At 39.6% G+C, this 22,567-nt stretch overlaps 1 protein-coding gene across 7 annotated transcripts in view; it reads right to left on the minus strand.

The window, feature by feature from the left end:
• CORIN (corin, serine peptidase) overlaps positions 1–22,567 on the minus strand; it is a 263,611-nt gene that overhangs the window by 105,109 nt on the left and 135,935 nt on the right. The window lies entirely within an intron of this gene.

The raw sequence follows: 22,567 nt of genomic DNA on the forward strand, positions 1-22,567 counted from the left end.
GGCTTATGTATTTGAGTCTGTATATAATTTCCTTTGAAATGGGTTTCTGCTGCCAAAAACAAGTTTGAAAACCCTTTCACCCTTAGGATTTTAAGTGTTCAGTTCATGTCTGAGAGAGCTTACATTTTACTTCATTCTCTTGGCGATGAATACTTAGCACTGAATTTAATTATAGACTGTTTGGTTTTTCATTTTACTTTGAAAGAAGGGGACGCAAGATAAGTAACTTTCATAATGGGGTGGGTGTGGGAGGCGGGGAGTTCAGGAGAGGTCTAAAACAGGAGAAAAACAAGTGAGAGCTGAGACCTAGGGCCACAGTGAGCTCGGAGTAGCCCTGCCTGAAGGTGCAGTGGGTGCGGGTCTAACTCCTTCACACTACGGGGCAAGAAATGCTGCATCACTCTATTTTTTCTAAATCAAAGTAATACATACTTCCCCACTCAAAAAAAGTGCAAAGAAATATTACTCAGGCATGCTTCAGGGGGCCTCTCCCTCCTTAGGTGGTATAAGGATTAAGAATAAAGGAAGGGGCTTAGCTTTAATTCCTTAGAGAACGGCTGAGGAGTTCATGATGCTAAGCCCTCATGGTAGACAGGATGCTTGTCACGTCACTGCCATGCCAGGGCCATGCCAGGGCCCTGGTCCCTGACGTCAGCCTTCCTGGCTGCCCCACAGGGCTGTTCCTCTCTGAGCCCTGTCCTTCTCGCCAGCAAGTGCTCACCAGTCCCTGCTACAGAAGGGACAGGCCAAAGCCCAGGCCCCTTCCAAACCGTGGGAGATGTCTCTACCCCTTCACACACTTCCACCATTATGCCTTGCCCTGGGTGATCACACAGTCTCTGCTCAGTCATTCTCTCCTCAAGGCTGCTCTCCCTTTTCTGAGAATGCACAGATGATAACACACACATCTATTACACAGGTTTTTTTTCATTCATTGCAGAGGAAGCAAATGTTTCCATTAGTACCTTTCAACATCTTTGTTCCAAGGTAGTATATCTTAGGTGGTCAGTAATGCCTGTTGTATAAATGCACTTAAAGAGTTTTTAACTTAGATATTCTAAAAATAGAAGTGTTCAGTTCATGTCTGAGAGAGCTTACATTTTACTTCATTCTCTTGGCGATGAATACTTAGCACTGAATTTAATTATAGACTGTTTGGTTTTTCATTTTACTTTGAAAGAAGGGTTAGGGTTAGGGTTTCCTCCTTTATGATCTTCAGCAAACACCTGACTGCAAAGACAAGGTAAAACCAATCCCCTCACTACAGTCCAACTCAGTGCCTATTATATAACTTGTTTTTATTAGTGAGAAACCATCTCTGCCAAACCAATGTTCAAAGCAAGTTCAAAACAACTCCCCCAGTTAAATGTCCTTAAGACTGAGTTAGTCCTTGACTCACTTTTTTCCCCCTCTGAAATAAAGCTATGCTTTGACTGAATGGAAACTCTGCCAGCTGGCCTTCACCTTAAATTTCTGAAAATCAGAGTTAAGTATACTTATTGCCTGTCCAACAGCATGAAAGATCTATAATTCTAGAAAAAAAACAGCCATAGTAAAATTATCTAAAAATCACTAGCAGGAAACAAGAATAGATTTGTAACTGGAAGCACTCTGATGGGAGAGGGGTGGAAATAGAGTTTAGAAAGCAGCTCATGTCATCACTCAACGTCTAAGTAAAATCACAGTATAAAATAAAATTAGACAAAACCTTGCCCAGTAATCTAATTAGACAGGGGAGAAAGTAAAGAAAGAACAGACTAAAGAGCAGGAAGTCAAGCTTTATGGTCAGAGACTGGCAGAAGGAGACTGCCAAGCAGAAGTCTGAAGAAACTCTTTGAAAAGAAACCTCTATTCATTCAACAGTTAGAAAGAGAGAGAAGAGAAAGGAAAATTTTTAAAATGAGAGAAACAACTTTCAAACAGGTATTATCTAATTAAAAGAATATACAAGTTTAGTACCTCAAGTTTTAGGGTCTAAAAGTCTTAAATAGGACTCTAAGAGCCAATTTTGTTAAAAAAAAAAAAAAACCCACTGGAAAATAAGATATATGACAGAACTCTGCTATTTATTATTTCCTGCAAATAAATGCAGTAACATAACTTCTAAAGAACATAAAAAATTTCAAAACTCAATGTTTATAGTTGACTCTCCTGTCAGGAATTATTATCAGGCAGGCAGAGATTTCTAAATTCAGAGATAATTACTCCAACATTTAGGGGAGTTCTGCTTTACAAACTTGCTTTGGGAAATAAACCAACATCTAAGTATTTTTGAGGTTTTCTCCAAACATATGGCTGTCTGAAATCACATTTTGCCATTACTCATTATGAATCATAAAACTGATAATGATGGTACACCATACGCACTACCTTTGACAAATTCAAAGGTAGGATGTCTTCTCTAAAAGAGCTAATGCATGCATATAAACCTAAGAGAAATAAAGGAGATTATATATGACTTGGAAAGAAAATAACAGTTTTGTGTATGCATATAGTAGTGTCTAAAATGTTACACATATTAACATTTTTCAGATCTTTATTAAATGTGTAAAATTCAGTCACAACATCTATGGAAAGACTTAGAAGAAAGACGAACATAGAAAAATAATCAGATTGAAGAGCCATCGCAGGGTATTTTTCTTAATTGTTGGGCTATACAAATTGAACTGATATCATTTTATAAGTTCATAGTGTGCAAATGTCATTTTCAACTCAAACCAGATTTCTTTTTAATCCAAGTTTCTTTTACCTTTGTCCATTTTATGTACTGACAATCTAAAAGTTTGAATAAATTATCTATGACTTTGCAGTACTGTGGGACTTAAGACCCATATACATGTTTAGAAATTCCCAAGGAACAAACTTTGAAAAAATATCTTTCAAGAACAGATTACAGGAATAAATTAGGAGATTGCTATTAACATACGCACAGTACTATAAATAAAACAGATAATTAACAAGGACCTGCAGCATGGCACAGGGAAATACACTCAATATTTTGTAAAGAAATTTAAGGGGAAAGCACCTGAAAAACTGTCTATCTATCTATCTATGTATATATATATATATATATATATATATATATATATATATATATATATACACACACACATACAGAGAGATAATGGTAAAGAATCTGCCTGTGATCCAGGGAACCTGGGTTTGATCCCTGGGTCAGAAAGATCCTCTGGAGAAGGGAATGGCAACCCACTCCAGTATTCTTGCCTAGAGAATCCCATGGACAGAGGAGCCTGGCAAACTACAATCTGTGGGGTCGCAAAGATTCAGACATGACTAAGTGATACATACTACCATAAAAAAAATATATATATATATAAATCACTTTGCTGTACAGCTGAAACTAATACAACATTGTAAATCAACCATACTTCTATTTAAAAAGATTACAGTTCTACCTTAGAGCCTAAAAATTCACTTCCAATCCCATTGAAGACTGTACCATACCACTTTCCCACCTATTCTCCATTACTGTTAATTATTGTTAATTACTGTAACAGAATATTCTAGACATTATCATTATCTCCAAGATACTGTAGGATCTATCAATCTTGCAGATCAGATCGCTAATAGCTGGATGCAAGATTCTGAACCGCTGGGTTGAAGCTCTGCCTAAAACCCTCTCTACTCTCCATCCTCATAACTGATCATAGCAAACCTTATTCACTTGCCCCCACACAGGAGACTGTGGGAACAGCACATATTCCATCATTTGGGTCAAAGCAGAGTTGGGAAAACCTAGATCCTTCTGACTACCTGACCCTTCAAGTTTAAACCACCCCTGATAATCAGGTCACTTCAATTCTAAATGCTATTATAATTAAAAGAAAATTGTGAGAAAATTAATTCATAAATACTCATCCTAATATCCTGATATAGATTGGGTCTACAGATAAGAAATGCAGTTATTCATAATAGTGACCCTAAGGTACCAAAATAAAAGTCATTTTGTAGAAAAGGTACAAACTTGGATTTAAATAGGCTACCTGTGCTGCTTAGACCAAGTTACTTAAGTTTTCGGGGCTTCAGTTTCTTTATTTGAATATTACCTGCTTTGGAATTATCTTTGAGTATACACTAATCAGTAACAGATGTAAAGTGCCAGGCACCAAATCATGTAAGGTCCGCTGTGTTCCGCTTACTATGGCTGGGAAGTGTGTAATTCGCTTCCCAAAGACAACCATCACAAAGTGTTTAAAAATGCCTTGTGCTTAAAGAGTTACCTGCAAATTGCTAGAGCATGTTATTCGCCAACCTTGCGGATATAATACTGCCCACTTAGACCTGGAAGTGAGGGCAATGCTATTCATTGTAACAACCAAGATAACTGGGAAAGAGCATTGTCTGAAGAGATCAACACCCTTAGGAATGGAACCAATGTAACAACATTAGAATTACTAACTTTTCTTTGGCTCACAAAAAAAAAAAAAAAAAGGAAGTCAATTGCTCCAGGAAAGTTGACTTTCACTGTTGAATCGTCTGTACCTTCTTAAATGATTTACACGCTGGGGGAACACAGAGGTCCCTGAACTCTCTCTCCCCTGCTTCCTCCACTTTCTCCGCGGCATGCCCGTCACAGCACAGCACTTCAGAAAACCTCCCCTAGTATCCCTGGTTACTAGTATTATATATAACAAAGCCACACAGACTAAACCTGACATGGAAATGTCAACCTTGCCTAAAACTAAATATAAGCACAATTTAATTAACTTGCATTCCAGAGTCATAGCTGCCAACTTACTGGGACCAGAAGACTTGGGTACACAGCGCCCAAGAGCTCAGAGGGAGGGGCAAACATGAACGTTTTCACCAAAATCTTCAGATGTTCCTTTGTACCAGTAAACAGAATAATGTCTCCTGTACACAGTACAGTGACCCAGTCAGTGGTGGAGAGTGGGGAGTGGTGGAATGGGCCACAGCAGAAGAGAAGAGAAGAGAGAGGTTGAGAGAGGCTGGAGTCTCAGGAGAGACAAACAGGAACCAGAAATGAATGACAGTCCGGCACCGAGGTCAGACCTAAGTCAATTAGACAAAGGTCTACTCTACCCCTAAAAGGAGGAAAGATGCTGCTGCAGATAATGGAAAGTCAGAAACGATGTGCCTGTCACTATAAACTCTCAATACTGCAAACCGAGGAGTGATGTAGTCTCCTCTACAAATACTCCGCTGCTCAGCCTCCTGAGCTTACGTGAATACTGGGAAATGTTGTCACACAAGTTTCATCCAGTGGTGCGTGGGTTACGGGGGTACTGAGCTCACCTGTGGGTGCTGTCCCTGGGGAAATGTCCATTTTCTCCCACCTGTCCAAAGGACATGGAACGTGCAGCTGCCAAGCGGAAGCTCAAGATGGCAGCCGTGCTCGGCGCACAGACGCTGCTGGCGCCCGAGGGGAGAGCTCCGCCTGGGACCTGCACAACCTGAGAGGCTGTGGAAATTCGTAGGGAATTCCAGCTGGGAGACTCCTCTTTTCCGAAAGGCATCCTTTGCTCGTGTCTATAACTGGGTAAATTTGAAATCATGGTGTCTCATTTCTGCCAATTATTACTACAGAGGAATAAAAAGTTCTTCCTAATTGAATCTTTGGCACATTTTTCTATTGGTTTTCTTCCTTATTGATTTATTGAAACTCCATCTGCTTCAATTATTTTTCCCTAGACCATCACTTACTGGTCTTTTAAATTCACAGTCTTTTCAGCTGTAGAAAAGTTTTACATATATGTGAAGTCAACTATATCAGCCTTTATGGTTTATGTCTTTATAAACTGTGTCATAGGACAGAAACTCTAGGAGGGCAGAGATTCAATCTGTTTTGTTTCCTGTCATAGCCATAGGCCCTAGAAGAGCAATGGACACATAGTGTGGGCTAAATAAACTTTGCACTCAGCTCAGAACCTATTTAGAGTAGAAGGAAAATACCATGGCCAAACTTAAGACTTGTCAAGGCATGCCAAAAATAGGTCACAGAGATATGGAAATCAAGTCAGGCTTCCTAATAGTCAAAACCGATTTTGCCATGGCCATAGGTGAAAGGCTACAGATTGACTAATTTTTGCTAGGGTACCATTCCTGATTATCATTTCACATGATACTTCTCATATTGCTGAAGTGGTCAAAATGTTATATACACAACCTGACCTGTATTTAGTGGAGCAGAATGAAAGAACTCTCAAGATGCTTTCCAAATTTAAGCTTCAGTAAAACGGCAAAGCGAAGAAGCTGGATAGTTACTTTCAGCCAGTCACTTTGTTAACACTGACCACCAGAGGGAGGCCACATCCCGAAGCAAAGCAGAGCACAGAGCCCATGCTACAGCTGCGACAAGCGTCTGGTTGTGTGACCGTGATGGAAAGCAATTGCATTTTGCACATCTTTACTAATTATGTTCAAATAAGATAATGGGACTACCGTAGCAGTCCAGCAGTTAAGACTCTGCGCTTCCAATCTAGGGGGAATGGGTTCTATCCCTGGTTGGGGAACTAAGATCCCACAGGCCATGCAGCCAAAAAAAAAAGTTAAAATTAAAAATAAAATCACATTAAAAATCATTTTTACTTCAAATACAGACACAAACATAAGAATTCTCACAGACCAATGCATTATATATATATATGGAACAAAGTACTTGGTGCATTTATTTCAGAATTGACGTTTTCCATTCTCATAGCAACCAATAATTTCAGAAATCCAGTTATTAGCTTTATTTCAAATGGCTTTATGTACATTTTTAGAATTGTCACTTGTACCTAATGTGATTTTTGTGGAATGGAAATGATTTTTCAGCAGGTGACCTCATTATCAGATAATCTCGTTTAGAAATGCCTTTAGAAGGTCTCACCATGGCATCCACATTGAAATGAAAGGCTTCCCCTGACATGTTAGTCCTAAGCTACAAACTTTTCTGCTCTAAGAACTGTGAAGAAAACTGCCAACTCTTCTCTGCAACTATCCCCCTTAGAAAATGCCCATTCCAGGGCCGTTTACAAGTAGACAGAAAAGGAGGCCAAATACTCTGTAAAATTTGGCTTGATTTGAAGGGCCCTTGGGAGATCTCACGGCCTAAAATATTTCCCAGCTGGATTTTATTCATTTAACTTATGCCAAAACTTGACCATTAAAAGTTCCCGGGGACTCCTCATTTACTCAACCAACTTAGAATTCTCGGGTCTGTCAGCAAAGGGCACAGCGCAGGGCATGGCAGAAAGCATAAGGCCTTGTAGACACTACAAGAGACAGGTCATTATCAATGATCAATACCTCCAGAGATAGCACTTTATAAATACTTACATTTTTTGTTTATTTTTTAAAAGATGTTTAAACATTAGTATAAAAAATTAGGAAAAATTAGTGTAAAAATTAGGAAAAATCTAGAGTGGGCCCCAGCAAGGACATACCTGGGCAAAGACCCCAGAGGAACAAGGGTCAACACGGGAGCAATAGGGGCCACAGAAGCCGGGGTGGTGAACTCCATGGGAATCAGAGAGGTGAGACCTCTCTTGCTAAAAATCTCACCCAGGATTAGATACCCACAACTTTAAGCTAATACTGATCAAACACATTCTCTTTATCAGGCAATGTCTGAAAAGCTTTGCCTTAATTTATACCTAAGAACTTCATGGCAAATAGATGGGAAAACAATAGAAAAAGTGACAGACTTTATTTTCCTGGGCTCCAAAATCTCTGCGAATGGTGATTGCAGCCATGAAATTAAGACACTTGCTCCTTGGAAGAGAAGCTATGAGAAACAAAAAAGCAGAGATACTTCTTTCCAACAAAGGTTCATCTAGTCAAAGCTATGGTTTTTCTAGTAGTCATGTATGGATGTAAGAGTTGGACCATAAAGAAGGCTGAGTGCCAAAGAACTGATGCTTTTGAACTGTGGTGTTGGAGAAGACTTGAGAGTCCCTTGGACTGCAAGATCAAACCAGTCAATCCTAAAGGAAATCAACCCTGAATATTCATTGGAAGGACTGATGCTGAAGCTGAAGCTCCAATCCTTTGGACACCTGATGCGAAGAGCCGACTGATTAGAAAAGACCCTGATACTGGAAAAGACTGAAGGCAGGAGAAGGGGACAACAGAGGATGAGAAGGTTGTATGGCATCACCGACTCAATGGACATGAGTTTGATCAAGCTCCGGGACATAGTGAAGGACAGACAGGGAAGCCTGGCGCGCTGCAGTCCATGCACTCACAAAGAGCTGGACATGACAGAGGGACTGAACAACAACAGACCTAAGAACACAGCCATGAGGTGATAATATCATCAGAGGATGGGACCAAGACTCGGAAAAGTCGATCACTTTCTCCCATTACATATCTAATAAGTAGCAGAGCTACCCACTAAAACCCAAGCAATTTAATTCCAAAGCCCATGCACTCAATATAAACACCCAAGGGCTCTGGATTAGTTTTTAATTCTGTTGTAAAGAATTATCCCAAACTGGGTGGCTTAAAACAGAAGTTAATTGTCTCACAGGTTTTGCAGGTTCTTGCTGGGCTAAAATAAAGATGCTGGCAACTGTGTGTTCCCTTCTGGAGGCTCTGGGGGAGAATCTGTTTCCTTGCCTTTTCCAGTTTCCAGCGGCTGGCCCCCTTCCCTGGCTCTTGGCCTCGTTCCTTCACTCTGAAAGCCAGCAGCGTAGCATCTCTCTAATCTGGCATGGGCGTTCACATCTTCCTCTGACCCTCCTCTTCTGCTTCCCTCATTCACTGCTAAGGACCTGCGATTACTCTGGGCCACTCAGATAGTCCAGGAGAATCTCCCTGTTTTAAGGTCAGATGAGAAGCACCCCTATTTCCATCTTCAACTGTGATTCCCCACTGCCATGCAAATTCATGTATTCATGGGTTCCAGGGACCAGAACAGGGTTGTCTTTGGTGGGGGGAGCATTATTCTGCCTACTACAGATGCTGTGATATTTTACTAATTTTTTTCTATGCCTCTTACATATAAAGAGCCACCTGCAGATGACTGGCTCAAGGAGGTGTGCCTTCTCTCCCACCTACTGATTGACCTCCTCTTCCCATTCCTTGCATCAGAGATGCCATGACTTGGCATCTCTGTAGTCACTATTCTTGGTTCCAGGATAATTCCGTCAATTCTACTGCAGGAGGAGTCCATGGTGACAGGCATCTTGGGCCATGCAAGTTCACTAGGGGAAAATTGCTGTTCAATTCAACTCCCATAAGAAGAGTGTTCAAGAGACTCAGGAATGATACTCTAAAAGGTAAATGAATCTGATCTCAGGCTTCGGTGCAACCAAGAGCCATCTGTGCTTTTGGAGCTATCAGGCACATGTGCTTCTGACTCTCCCAGGAAGCAAGAGAGCCGAGCAAAGAAACAGAAGAGGACAGAATCCTGACCAGAAGCTTGGCCTTGTCTTTTCTCTCTTTCTTATTCATCATCAGTAACCAAAGTTCCTTTTAAAAACTCAAAAGAGCTACATGTGTGAGGGCAGAGATGCTATGGGACTTCACACTATCCTGTAGCAGGCATAGAAAAGGCAGCCAAGAGGTAGTCACAGAAAGCTGAGCAGACAGACTAGTTGCCCTGCTGGGACCAGCTACACACGTGAAAGTGAAGGCGGGGGCAGGGGGCGGGGAAAGGACATTAAAAATACTAAAATATATGCATACTTTCCATTATTTTGTCAGTTAAATAATAATAGCAGTATACTACTCAAGGCAATCTATAGATTCAATGCAAAGTGAAAACTGCTCAGTCGTGTCTGACTCTTTGTGACTGCATGGACTGTAGCCTGCCAGGACCCTCTGTCCGTGGAATTCTCCAAGCAATTCTACTGGAGTGGATTGCCATTCCCTTCTCCAGGGGATCTTCCCAACCCAGGGATCAAACACAGGTCTCCCCCATTGCAGGTGAATTTTTTACCATCTGAACCACCAGGGAAGCCCAAGAATACTGGAGTTGGTAGCCTATCCCTTCTCCAGGGGATTTTTCCAACCCAGGTAATTTGACAGGGTTTGCATTGAATCTGTCCAAGCTGATCACATTGGGGTCATGTTGGGGTCCCCTTGGACAGATTCAATGTAAACCATATCAAACTACCAATGGCTTTTTTTTCACAGAATTAGAACAAAAAATTTTACAATTCGTCTCGAAATACAAAAGACCATGAATAGCCAAAGCAATCTTGAGAAATAAAAATGAAGCTGGAGGAATCAGGCTCCCTGACTTCAGACTATACAGTCATCAAGACACTATGGTCCTGGTACAAAATAGATATACAGGTCAATGGAATAGGATAGAAAGCCCAGAGATAAACCCATGCACCTTTGGTCATTTAATCTATGACAAAGGAGGCAAGAATATACCATGGAGAAAAAACAGTCTCATCACAGTGGTGCTGGGAAAACTGGACAACTATATGTAAAAGAATGACATTAGAATACTTCCTAACATCATACAGAAAAATAAACTCAAAATGGATTAAAGACATAAATGTAAGGATGGACACCATAAAGCACTTAGAGGAACACATCAGCAGAACACTCCTTGACATAAATTTCAGCAAGATCTTTCCTGACCTACCTTCTAGAGAAATGAAAATAAAAACAAAAATAAACAAATGGGACCTAATTAAACTCAAAAGCTTTTGCAGAGCAAAGGATAGCATAAATAAAACAAAGAGACAACCCTCAGAATGGGTGAAAATATTTGCAAACAAAGCAACTGACAAGGCATTAATCTCCAAAATATACAAACAGCTCAAGCAGTTCAATATCAAAAAAAAAAAAAAAACAACAACAACAACAACAACTCAATGGAAAAAAGGGCAGAAGACCCAAATAAACAGTTTTCCAAAAAAGACATACGGACAGCCAACAAACACATGAAAAGATGCTCAACATCACTAACTATTAGAGAAGTGGCAATCAAAACTATAATGAGGTTTCACCTCACACCAGTCAGAATGGCCATCATCAGAAAGTCTACAAACAATAAAAGCTGGAGTGGGTGTGGAGAAAAGGGAACCCTCCTACACTGTTGGTGGGAATATAAATTGGTATAGCCACTATGGAGAACAGTATGGAGGTTCCTTAAAAAAACAAAAAATAGAACTGCCGTGTGACCCAGCAACACATGCCTGGGCATGCACCCAGAGAAAACCATAATTCAGAAAGATGCATGTGCCCCAGAGCCCCAGTGTGCACTGCAGCCCTATTCCAGTAGACAGGACATGGAAGCAGCCTAAATACCCATCAACAGAGCGGATAAACAAGATGTGGTCCATGTTCACAATGCACTACTACTCAGCCATAGAAAGGAACAAAGTCCTGACATTTGCATGGATGTGGATGGATCTAGAGACTGTTATACAGAATGAAGTCAGAAAGAAAAAACAAATGTTGTATAATATTGCTTATATGTAGAATCTAAAAAAAATGGTACAGATGAACTTTACTAGCAAAGCAGAAATAGAGACACAGACATAGAAAACAAACTTCTGGATGCCAATGGGGGAAGAGAGGATGGTGGGATGAATTAGGAGATTGGGATTGACATAATACGTGCAGTGTGTGTGTGTTAGTCATTCAATCATGCTTGACTCTCTGCAACCCTACGGACTGTGACCTGCCAGGCTCCTCTGTCCATGGAATTCTCCAGGCAAGAATACTGGAGTTAGGGTTAGGGTTAGGGTTACCACAATGACTGCTAGTTTGTTTTTTAAATTAATTTTTATTGGAGGACAATTGCTTCATAGTATTATTAGTTTCTGCTATTCAGCAAAGTGAATCAAATATATATATATATATCCCCTCTCTTTTAGATTTCCTTTCCATTTAGGTCACCACAAAGCACTGAGTAGGGTTCCCTGTGCTATACAGTAGGTTCACATTAGTTGTCTATTTTATACATAGTGTATTTATGTCATCCACTCCAGTATTATTTTTTTTTAAATTTTATTAGTTGGAGGCTAATTACTTTACAATATTGTAGTGGTTTTTGTCATACATTGACATGAATCAGCCATGGATTTACATGTATTCCACATCCCGATCCCCCCTCCCACCTCCCTCTCTACCCGATCCCTCTGGGTCTTCCCTATGGACTGTGACCTGCCAGGCTCCTCTGTCCATGGAATTCTCCAGGCAAGAATATAGAACATTTTAATATTTATTGTCATTTCCTGTAAATTGTGGCAATCATACAAGAAATCAAAAGTGACTTCAAAATCTGTATACAATTCAAAATATCTGTTTATACATTCTATAGCTATATCATCAATTTTAAGAAAATTTTCATTTTGTTATCTTCCTCATTAACAAGTGGTGCACGCAAAAATAGTGCACCTCATTAATAAGGGATGCACATAAAGTAGTGTTCTATTTCCACTGACAATGGCTAACTGTAATTTCTATTTCCAAGCCCAAGGATGTTTGTTTTGGCAGTGTTTCAACTTTGAAAACCAAGGATTTTTAAATCTTTGAAGAATTCTAATAGCTCCTGGATAAATGCTTTATTGTAATGCTCATGGGTGTGCTTTTATTGTGAATAATTTACTAATAAAATCTGCTGTTCAAGCACTAGTAGCTTCTGTCTTGGAATTCAGGTAGAGAGTTAATATCTGTGCAGATGCCATTGAGACTGGCTCCAGGGACAATCCACCAAGCTGGTCTCCCAGAGGACCCCATGGGGAGGCCCTCTTGTTCCCCGGGGCCAAGCCCACCACCGCCACTGTCAGAACCCACTTTTGTCGTTGCTTCTGTGTTGCGGCACCATCATGGCCACCAGTCTGGGCCAAGGCCCCAACCCAGTCATTTTGGGGCCCTATGGGTTCCCAGTCAGTCCTCAAGCACATGCTTTGGGCCAACAGGCCAATTGTTCAGCACCCACACCTCCAACCATCATGCATTTGAATGTGCACACACTACCACCGAGCATATCCCTGCCACACACACTCCATGCACGCTCCATTGTCCCATCAAATCTCATAGGCACAGTATAAAGGTAAAGCTGCTAATTTAAGACAGTGACAGCAGGGCACTAAACCAAGCGTGGAAGTCTTCTAAGCACAGGCCCTGGGCCTCTGCACGGGTCACCAGCCCAGCAAGCCAGCCCTGCCCCAGCCTCTCACAGCAAAGGAAAAGGCAAGAAGGGTGAGACGGGGTGAAAACCAGTGGCAAGTTCTTTCGAGATGTTACAACGGCAGGGGTTCCAGCATCCCAGGAGGTCACCATATACATCCTCCACCCACATCTCTTCTACCACACCCACCCAAGTCCATCCCGCTGGAGTCCCTCTCTAGGCGTGGGAACCACCAGCGAAACACGGCGGGGACTGCTGGCTGTCCATCCTCCTGTGCCCTCCACGTCTTCCGTGATAATGGAGCTTAAGGTGAACCCGAGATTCCAAACTGAGGACCACAATTTCCAGCCCCATGTTACCAAGCAGTCCACAATCGAAAACAAGCAGAGTCTTCTACTTCGCCTGCTGTCAAAGGGACTTGCTGCCGTTTACTTCCTCTCTCTGCTCTCCCACAAGCCGCAGCACAGATACAGGGTGCAACCAGCTTCTATCACCTAGACAAGGACTATGGTCTAGGGACTGGTGAAATAAATATATACCATAGATAACCAGCAAGGACCCACTGTATAGCACAAGGAACTATACTCAGCATTTCATAATAACCTATAAGGGAAAAGAATCTGAAGAAGAATATATATATATATCTGAATTACTTTGCTGTATACCTGATTTAAAACAAAACATTTGAAATCAACTATACTTCAATAAAAATAAAATTTAATTTAAATTGAAATTTAAAAATACAAAACCAAGAAGTGAGTATAAGAGAGAAACAAAAAAGCTACCAAATTCACTCCTGTCAACCCCACAGGAGCCTGGCCGTAGAAATAAGTTTACCTTCTTACAAGATTAACCTTACAATCAACAATACACAGTGGATCAGGGCAAGATGGTTTTTTAAAACTCAGAAAATGGGCTTCTACTTTGAAAAAAAAATTAAAAAGGAAAAGGAAAACAATAAACCTTCTTGAAAGCTATTGGGAATAAAAAGAGATAATGGAAAACCCTGAGACTTAATTAGGTGTGGAGAAAATCCGGTAATAGATGAAACTGCAAAGGCAGACTTTTAATTACTTATCTCTAGAGTCCTGTTTTCAGAGAGTGAACAATGAATAAGACAATAAAAAAGACCATAAAAAGGAGGCAAAATAGTGAATATCTGCAGAAAGATTTCTTAAGTCTGGACAGGGTAATATTTCATTTGTTCAGCATTTTTATGGAAGAAAATATTTCACATAGAGAAAAATTCAAGTAGCTAAAGTGTTTCTCTTCAAGATTCCTAACGTCTTTCATAATTTTATTAAAGCTCAGTAAAAGAGAACACTTGTTCTCTACCTTATTAAATGGAGAGTGCTAAGTTTTAACATTTCTTTACTGCCCCAGGGTCTTTACAAAGAGCAACAAACATTTCTCAGTGCCAGGCGGAAAGCCCCTGGGGGGAATCAGGCCCTATGCTAAGCTGCCTAAAACTGCTCCCTGCTTTACGGTCTTGCCATTTGGAATGTCTCACCCTTTCCCATGCGTTATATATCAGCTCAGGGGTCAGCATCTCTACTGATGTAGAGATACCTGCACCAGTAGTTCTATCCACCTTCATTTCCAATTCCCTGCCATTAATTACAGATCTGGGAAACCAAAAAAAGAGAAAAGCCAGTTTTTAGATTTGTTTCCAAAGTAAAAATGAGCATGCTATGAAAGACTTTGGGAAATATTTTTAATGGTAGACTGAACATCTGTTTGGTTGTTCATCTTTTCTGTATTTTTACTTTTTAATTATTGGTTGTGTTCTGAATAATTTGGGTGGTAACCTCTGGATAAGTGAGCAGCTGACTTATATTGAAATGACCGAACTAAAATAGAAATAGCACAGGAAAAGAGATAATTTTGTTACAGTGGCAAGAGCATGGAACTTTACCAAAACTGGGTTCAAGTCCCAGCTCTGCCTCTAATAAGCAGTGTGAACATTCATATCCACTACAGACAGGTGTTCTGAAGACTAAAAAAAAAAAAAAAATAAGGTAAAATGCCTACCCCTATACTTGGCACATGTAGAGCTCATACAGGTAGCTATATTATTTTAAAATCATGGAACACATATGGAAGTTTTGATGTGCATCTGATATGCTCAAGAGGGATTATGAAAAACCCAAAATTCAATCCATAAGAAAAAAAAATCAATTTTAACTTATTTTAAGTAAAATAGAGCTAATTAGGTTTTTGGAATTTTAAAACTGGAAGAGACTGGCACTCCTACAGTCCTGCCTCTCCCTCTCCATCCTAAAGATGAGGATATTTGACTTGGCCAAAGTCACAGAGCTAATTAGAAGAGGCAGGATTGGAACCCAGATTTTCTAGTGTCTAATCCAAGGCTCTCAAGCAAATATGAATTAATCTAGAACAGAAGTTGGCAAATTTTTTCCCTAAAGGGCCACAGAGTAAATTTTTAGGCTTTGCAATGAATACAATCTCTATTTCAATTGTTTATGCCATTGTGGAGCAAAAGTAGTCATAGATAATATGTAAATGAAAGGGCATGGATGTGTTTCAATAAAACTTTATTTACAAAACAGGCTGCAGGTTGTATCTGGTTCAGGGGTTGTAGTTTGCTGATCCTAATCTAGAACAAACTGACAGACTCTTTAGATAAAGGAAAACGATGGCTATAATTTCAAATCAACAAATCTATTCATATAGTAAAAAACTGGATGACAATAAGAGAACTCAGGAAGTTTATATATATATATATATATATATATATATATATATATATATATATGCATATGTATGTTGCTATTGTGAATAATATTTTAAAATGATGTTTGATAAGCATCAATCCTGGCCTTAAGACCATTATAATTCTTGAGTTGTTATTGGGATAATGCAAGAAAGAAACTAAGAAAATAGGAGGCCTTTCAAAGAGTGGGGATTTTAAATGATCTTGGCTAAATAAGATCCATGAAGACAGCAAAATAGTAGTAAATGTTAAATGATATAATTTATTTCAGTTAGAATATCTAAAACATAAAACACTAGGGAAAAAAAAGCAAAGTCCTCTAACCTGCAGAAATTAATAAATATTACCATCAAATTCTACTGATTACTACAAACTGAAAACACATCACCATCTCACCAAGGGAACATCTTTAATATCAGAATCAAGATTATGATCATGGAAATAGGAATGATTTACCAGAAACAAGAATCAAAGAGTACGATCATGGACATAGGAATAATCTACTAGAAATAAAAACACACCTAAAGTATATCTGGCTTTGTGTCAGGACCGCCTGGTGATTCTGGTTCCATGACATAATCTTCATAATATTCTTCAGACACAGAAAGGGATGATATAATAAATTATATCATTTAACATTTACTATTATTTCGTTGTCTTCATGGATCTTATTTAGCCAAGATAATTTAAAGTCTCCACTCTTTGAACGGCCTCCTATTTTCTTAGTTTCTCTCTCTCATCGAAGAAGGTGCCCAAATGCCTTTTCTGCTCCATTAAGAGCTAGTGCAAAAAAAAAAAAAAAAAAATGCTGCAATAATAGTCACGGGTCAATTTCCTATTGCAAAAAAGTATGACAGATTGGAATAGGTTTGCCAAGGAATATTGTTCAAACTTCCTCAAGGGAGCCTTTGAGAGTAGTTTAAACCCTGCATCTGTTTGGCATAAGGTATCCTCCCTGAAGTGAAGGGCAAGAAGTAGAAGATTTTTTTTCAACATCTGAATTTTAAGAAAGCTATTCAAATTGTCATTTGACATACTCAATTGAACTAAATGTAGTACTCTGTTTTCCCTACTGTTTATGTTGCTCCCTAGTAGTAAATTGGTTGTTTAGAAAGCACATCTACCCTTGAAGGCGCCAAAGAATAACCCAATGACATACGATGAGAATGAGGTTCATTACAGCATGCCAACTTGCTGCCAGCATCTGTTCAGTTTATACAATGACTCGTTTGGTGTATTCAGTGCTTAGTGCAAACAACTGTGATCGTCCAATATTTGATTTGTCCTTGGGCTTTCACACACCTAAACTTTAGTTTCACTGCATGATTTTGGAAGAAGAAAGGCATATGAAGTTGCATCAATAAACAAGAGAATTGACTTGCAAATACGAAAGTTTTTTCTTTTATCCAATGTGTTTTAATTATTTGCTTTTGTAAAATCAACTCTTTAAACAATGACACATAACAGTTGTATAAGCAACTCTATAAAATAACAAACGTGATTGTATATGTACACAACTTCTGCAATGCAACAGTTCTGAGTCAATAGGGTTATAATAGCCAAAAAGCGTTTAAACACCTTTGTTTTCTATCAGAAACACAATTAGAGTCATTTCCTGGGTATCTTAGTCCAGTGTCATTTCCTTTTTGATACAACTCAATGTTAAATCACAGAGAATAGTATTTTTCACGTATATATGTGTATATATATGAATGTATATATAGTTCTTTTACTACTTATAAATTATAATTAATTATCATAAACTCTAATTAATGATTTATAAATTGCAATCAGTTATAACTTATAGCTAAATACAGCTGTGAGAAAAGTTTCAGTTTTCCAACCTAGATAATAGGCATTTATTTCTGTGCATCAGCTTAAAAAAATGATGGCTTCAATTATCACACAAGAATGCTAATACTTTACAAATATTACTAAAACATAAATGAAAATAAGGCCACTTTTAAATGTTAACTGAAAGGATAATGTATTGGGAAAAATAGAGAATATATTCTCTACAATACAGAGAAATCCCTATTAACTCTGATGTTATAAACAAAGTTTCTATAGAAACAACATTACAAACATCACAACTAAAGCAAATTTTCAAAAAAAATTAAATTGGCCAAGTCCAAAAAGATACTTGCTTTTGAAGAAGAAGACAAGTTGTGATTAGTTTCCTGAAGGGAAAAGTAATGTTTTTGTGTTGAAACTCAGAAATCTCAGAACCATGGATTTTTCTCATTTATTTTCCATTGTAATGTCCTTCAGGGTTTTTCACACCAACAACAATGGCTCTAACAGAGAACTCAGGCATGCAAAACCGGTACATATTCAATTTTACCAGTTGGTAAAAAATGTTTTTTCTCACCCACAGCTTTGACCAGGTCACCCCACCCCGCCAGTGGCCTCACTATTGTTCTCCTTATCAAGTGCAGACTCCCGATTCTCCACTTCAAAGGCCCCCTCCAGTTTTCCCAGCTTTCATTTCCTCTCTAACCAGTCTGTATTCTTCCAGCAGAGAAACCCTTCATTCAGCCCTTTCTTTCACTGGCCCCCATCCTTCACCCATACTCTCTCTCATGCTTCCAAGGAGGCTCAGATCACTTTCCACAACCTACTTCTTTCCTTCAAATGAAATCTAAAAGTTAAACTTGTGAAGTTAAATGGCTAACTGCTTTTATTTCCTTGCTTTTATTTTGTAATCTAATGGCATGTGCCCTGTACAAAAAATATTGGGACCAGGAGTCCAATGACAAATTTCTCTAGTATTTTACTCATTCAGGTTCAATCTATGAGACCTATATGAGGCATGACAGAATAAAAGCATTGGTATGACATTTAAATATAGGGGTAAAGAGACACCCCTATTACATTTTGTGACTGCTGGTTATAGGGGTTTCAGTTGATATTGTTTGGGGAATCATGCCAGGACCGGAAGAAACTGGGAAGGCTAAGTACCAGATGTGAGAGGAACAAAGATACAGACAGCCCTCTACCCAACACGAGAGTGATGAACTGGCAATGGACATTGGAGGAGGAACAGAGACAGCACAGGGGAGGGAGAACAAGGCTGCAAACAGCACAGCGTCCCAAGAAGTGGCCCCTACACAGTGACTCAAACCACCACAGGAATGGAACTTTCTCTCAAACCAGCCTGTGTGTGCCTCTTCACAGGTACCCGTTCTCCTCCTAATGAACACTTTCCTTGTTTCATGACTTTCCATTTCTTTGTGTAAAGTCATTTTCTGCAAAGCAGTACAGGCCAGGGCCTTGTCACTGGCCACTGGTTTAGCGGCCAGGATTGAGCACTCTCGTTGCCGCAGCCTGAATTCAGTCTCTGGTTGGAACTAAGACCACTGCCTCCTTCTGCCTGTTCCCAACCAAACATTTGCTTCTTCTCACTCCTGCTGCTTTCCCACTCCGCAGTGGGTCACAGATCTCCCGAGTGTGAGTCCTTCAGCGCAAGGGCTTGTCTGCCACGTTTAGTCCTGAACTCCCAGTGCCGGAAACAATCCCAGCACACAGTAGACACGCCAAGCCCCTTTGCTGCACGCAGGAATGGCACACAGATGATGCTCCCTAACTGCTGAAAGAAGGCGTGAGTGCATGTCTTTTAAGCGAGTTCCCAGAAAACAGAAGGAACATAAAAATAATTCCCCTTTACCTAAATTTCTAGTAATTTGCTCTTCTAAATGGGCTATTACATCATGTGAAACAGAACAACAAGATAAATATGTTTTGTTACAACATTCAAATGTTAATCCCCTGGCTGTTGAGTTTTGCAATTAAGCAAGAAACTTTCCAGTCTTCAGATTGTATCCTATAAAAATCTGTAAAAATCCTCTATTCCAAAGTTATTCTTAGCAGAGGGTCCTCTGAAATCCAAATTTGGAAAATTGGAAACAGCTTAGCCACTCCAAAGAACAGTATTTCATAGAACCCTATGGTGTAAAAAGCCAGGTCCTGTGGGGCCACTGGCTGCGTATATGAAGCAATTTCAGAAAACATTAACTCTTTCAGACCTTCCATATGCTACTGAGTGGACAGAGTAACTGCCAAAGACTCTCAAGACTTTTGAGTGATGAACTTTACACCTCATCCAGAACATTCTGTTTTTCACATTTGAGTTGATTTTAGTGGACCAGGGTCCTAGATACAGCTGTTGCTTTCTTGCTACAAAGTATGTTGTCTTGCATCTTACTTCATATTGAGTCTCCAGTCAAATCAACTTGCAAGGCTTTGCTTCATAGATATAGCAAAAATGTGCTACAGATAACAGAAATAAATAAAAGGTCAGTGCATTCATGTCTGCCTCTGTATTTGACTGGCAGAATAAAAGACTTCATGAAACAAAAATATTTTGAGGCTCTTTTATCACTCCTATTCTATACTGGGCAGATTTGTATGTTTTTTTCAATCAGCAGGCACTGATTTTCAGTGCAGAGTCTCAACCTGAATTAAGCCACACATTTCTGACATCTTGTTGAAGGAGACAGAACAAAACTTTAAACTTCTCCTTAGAGTTCAGAGTTTTAGGTCAATAGCAGCAGTTATAAATTGAATAGCCACTTTTTGTCCTGTGTTGAGATTTATTCAAAAGGCCAACAATGAGAAATAAAAAGAAAAGTAGAAACATTCCCATGAAGAATGCAAGAGAGAGAAGCTGATGGGGTATGTACAGGTAACCATTGCATATCTAATCACAAATTATTAGGTTAAGGTATTTGCTTAATATATGCAGTTGTGTGTTTTATATAGACACATGTACATATACACAGAAATGTCCCTACACAACATGTACTTTCTGTATAAAATAAACCCTTTCCTTCTTTTGTGGGCCTAATGTGATAGGTCTGGTCTTTATTCTAAGTACCTGCAAGGAGTGATTTTTAAATAAGTAGTCTTCACACATAGCACTTTGTGCTCATTCTGAATGCTATTAAGTTAGATGCACATAGAAATCCTCTTTTCTTCTCTTAAAATGAGTGCACTATGTTTTATAACAGGGTCATTCTAGGTCTTTGAACTCTTAACAGGCCCAGGTCAAAACAGGTTCAAATATCAGCTCTGTCAAGTCCTGCCTCTGTAATTTTGAGCAAGTTATTTAACCACTCCAAGCATCAGCTCTCTTACCTACAAAATGGAGAGTGTCTCAGCCAGTTCATGTCGCCATAACAATCTGCAAACTGGGTTGCTTAAACGAAAAATATTTATTTTTCACAATTCTGGAAGCTTAAGATTAGGGTGCCAGCAGGGTTGGACTCCTGGTGAGGGCGCACTTGATAGTTATGTTCCACACAGCCTTCCTTGGCATGTGCTCATGGAGAGAGCAAGTTCTGGGTTCTTTTCTTAAAAAGGACACTTTTGCTTCTCTTCAGGATTTGCTACATTTCTCTAAGCACTAATAAATACTGGTCTTTTTCTTTAAAAAAAAAAAAAAAAAAAAGGGTACATCCCATCATGGGATCCACCCTGACAACCTCATTTAAAACCCAGTTACTTCCCAAAAGTCTCCACCTCCTAATACCACTCCACAGGGAACTAGTTCCAACATTTGAATTTGGGAAGGGGGACACAAACATCCAGGCTGTAACAGGAAGAATAACCAAGCCTCACAGTGCTGCTGAGAGGGATTCATGAGAAAACGTCTCTAAAACACTTAGCACAGGGCTTCACACACAATAAACACTCAGCAAGCGTCACATATCATTATTGTTACAGCTATGCCTATTAAATGTTATTATTAAGACTCTTATTTAGATTGGAGAGTTTGACCATTATATCTTTGGGGATTTTTTTTCTTGTTTAATTTCATAACTGCCTTAACCATATTCAGTCAAGAGAGGCTTAACTTAAAAGCAATTGATCGCCCCTTCTACAAATCTCTATCAAAATGCCATTTCCATAGATTAGCCCCACCAGCCTCTAACTATTCCACCTTCACAATTACTCAGCACTTTTCTGTGCGTGATACGTGCATGTGTGCTAACTTACTTCAGTTGTGTCTGACTTTTTGCGACCCTATGGACCATAGCCCGCCAGGCTCCTCTGTCCATGGGATTCTCCAGGCAAGAATACTGGAGTGGGTTGCATGCCCTCCTTCAGGGGCTCTTCTCGACCCCAGGAATGGAACCCGTGTCTCTTACGTCTCCTGCATTGACAGTTGGGTTCTTTATCACTTGTGCCACCTGGGAACTATCACATACTTATCACATATCACTAATGCTATCACTTCCACACATATTAACGTTGTCACTTGTACATGTGCACATCCTTTTCTGTCACTTGTGATTCATATCTACACAATATGTGTCTGTTTCCAACTTCAGATTATCACTGAAAGAAGCAGAACCAAGATAGTGGCCAGGCCTGTATGATTCTACAACAGCCATCTCCTAAGTGCGGCGGGCCTTCCCTAAGGGTAGGCAAAGACTTTCCAAGGGCACATACGGGCAGGTTTTTAAGGGAATCAATTTCCATGTCCTTAAACTCCCTCTCTACTACAGTTGCCTTTACTTGAGGCCACATGCAAGGATGAAACCATCAGTTTTTCTTCTCTCACCTCCCCTTTCGGAATGTCCCGTGAATGACTTGAAACAAATAAAAACACATCTCTTATCCATTCCAAGCCTGCAGTGGTAAATAATCCTAAAGCATGAAACCTTTGGAGTTCCAAACAGTAGACAATACAGACTACCTTCCCTTTAGCTGTCTTGCATCCTCACCCCTCAAATGTCAGAGAATACATTGTTCTTAAGGAAAAC

Source organism: Cervus elaphus, chromosome 17, assembly GCF_910594005.1.
Source record: "Cervus elaphus chromosome 17, mCerEla1.1, whole genome shotgun sequence".
Taxonomy (NCBI): domain Eukaryota; kingdom Metazoa; phylum Chordata; class Mammalia; order Artiodactyla; family Cervidae; genus Cervus; species Cervus elaphus.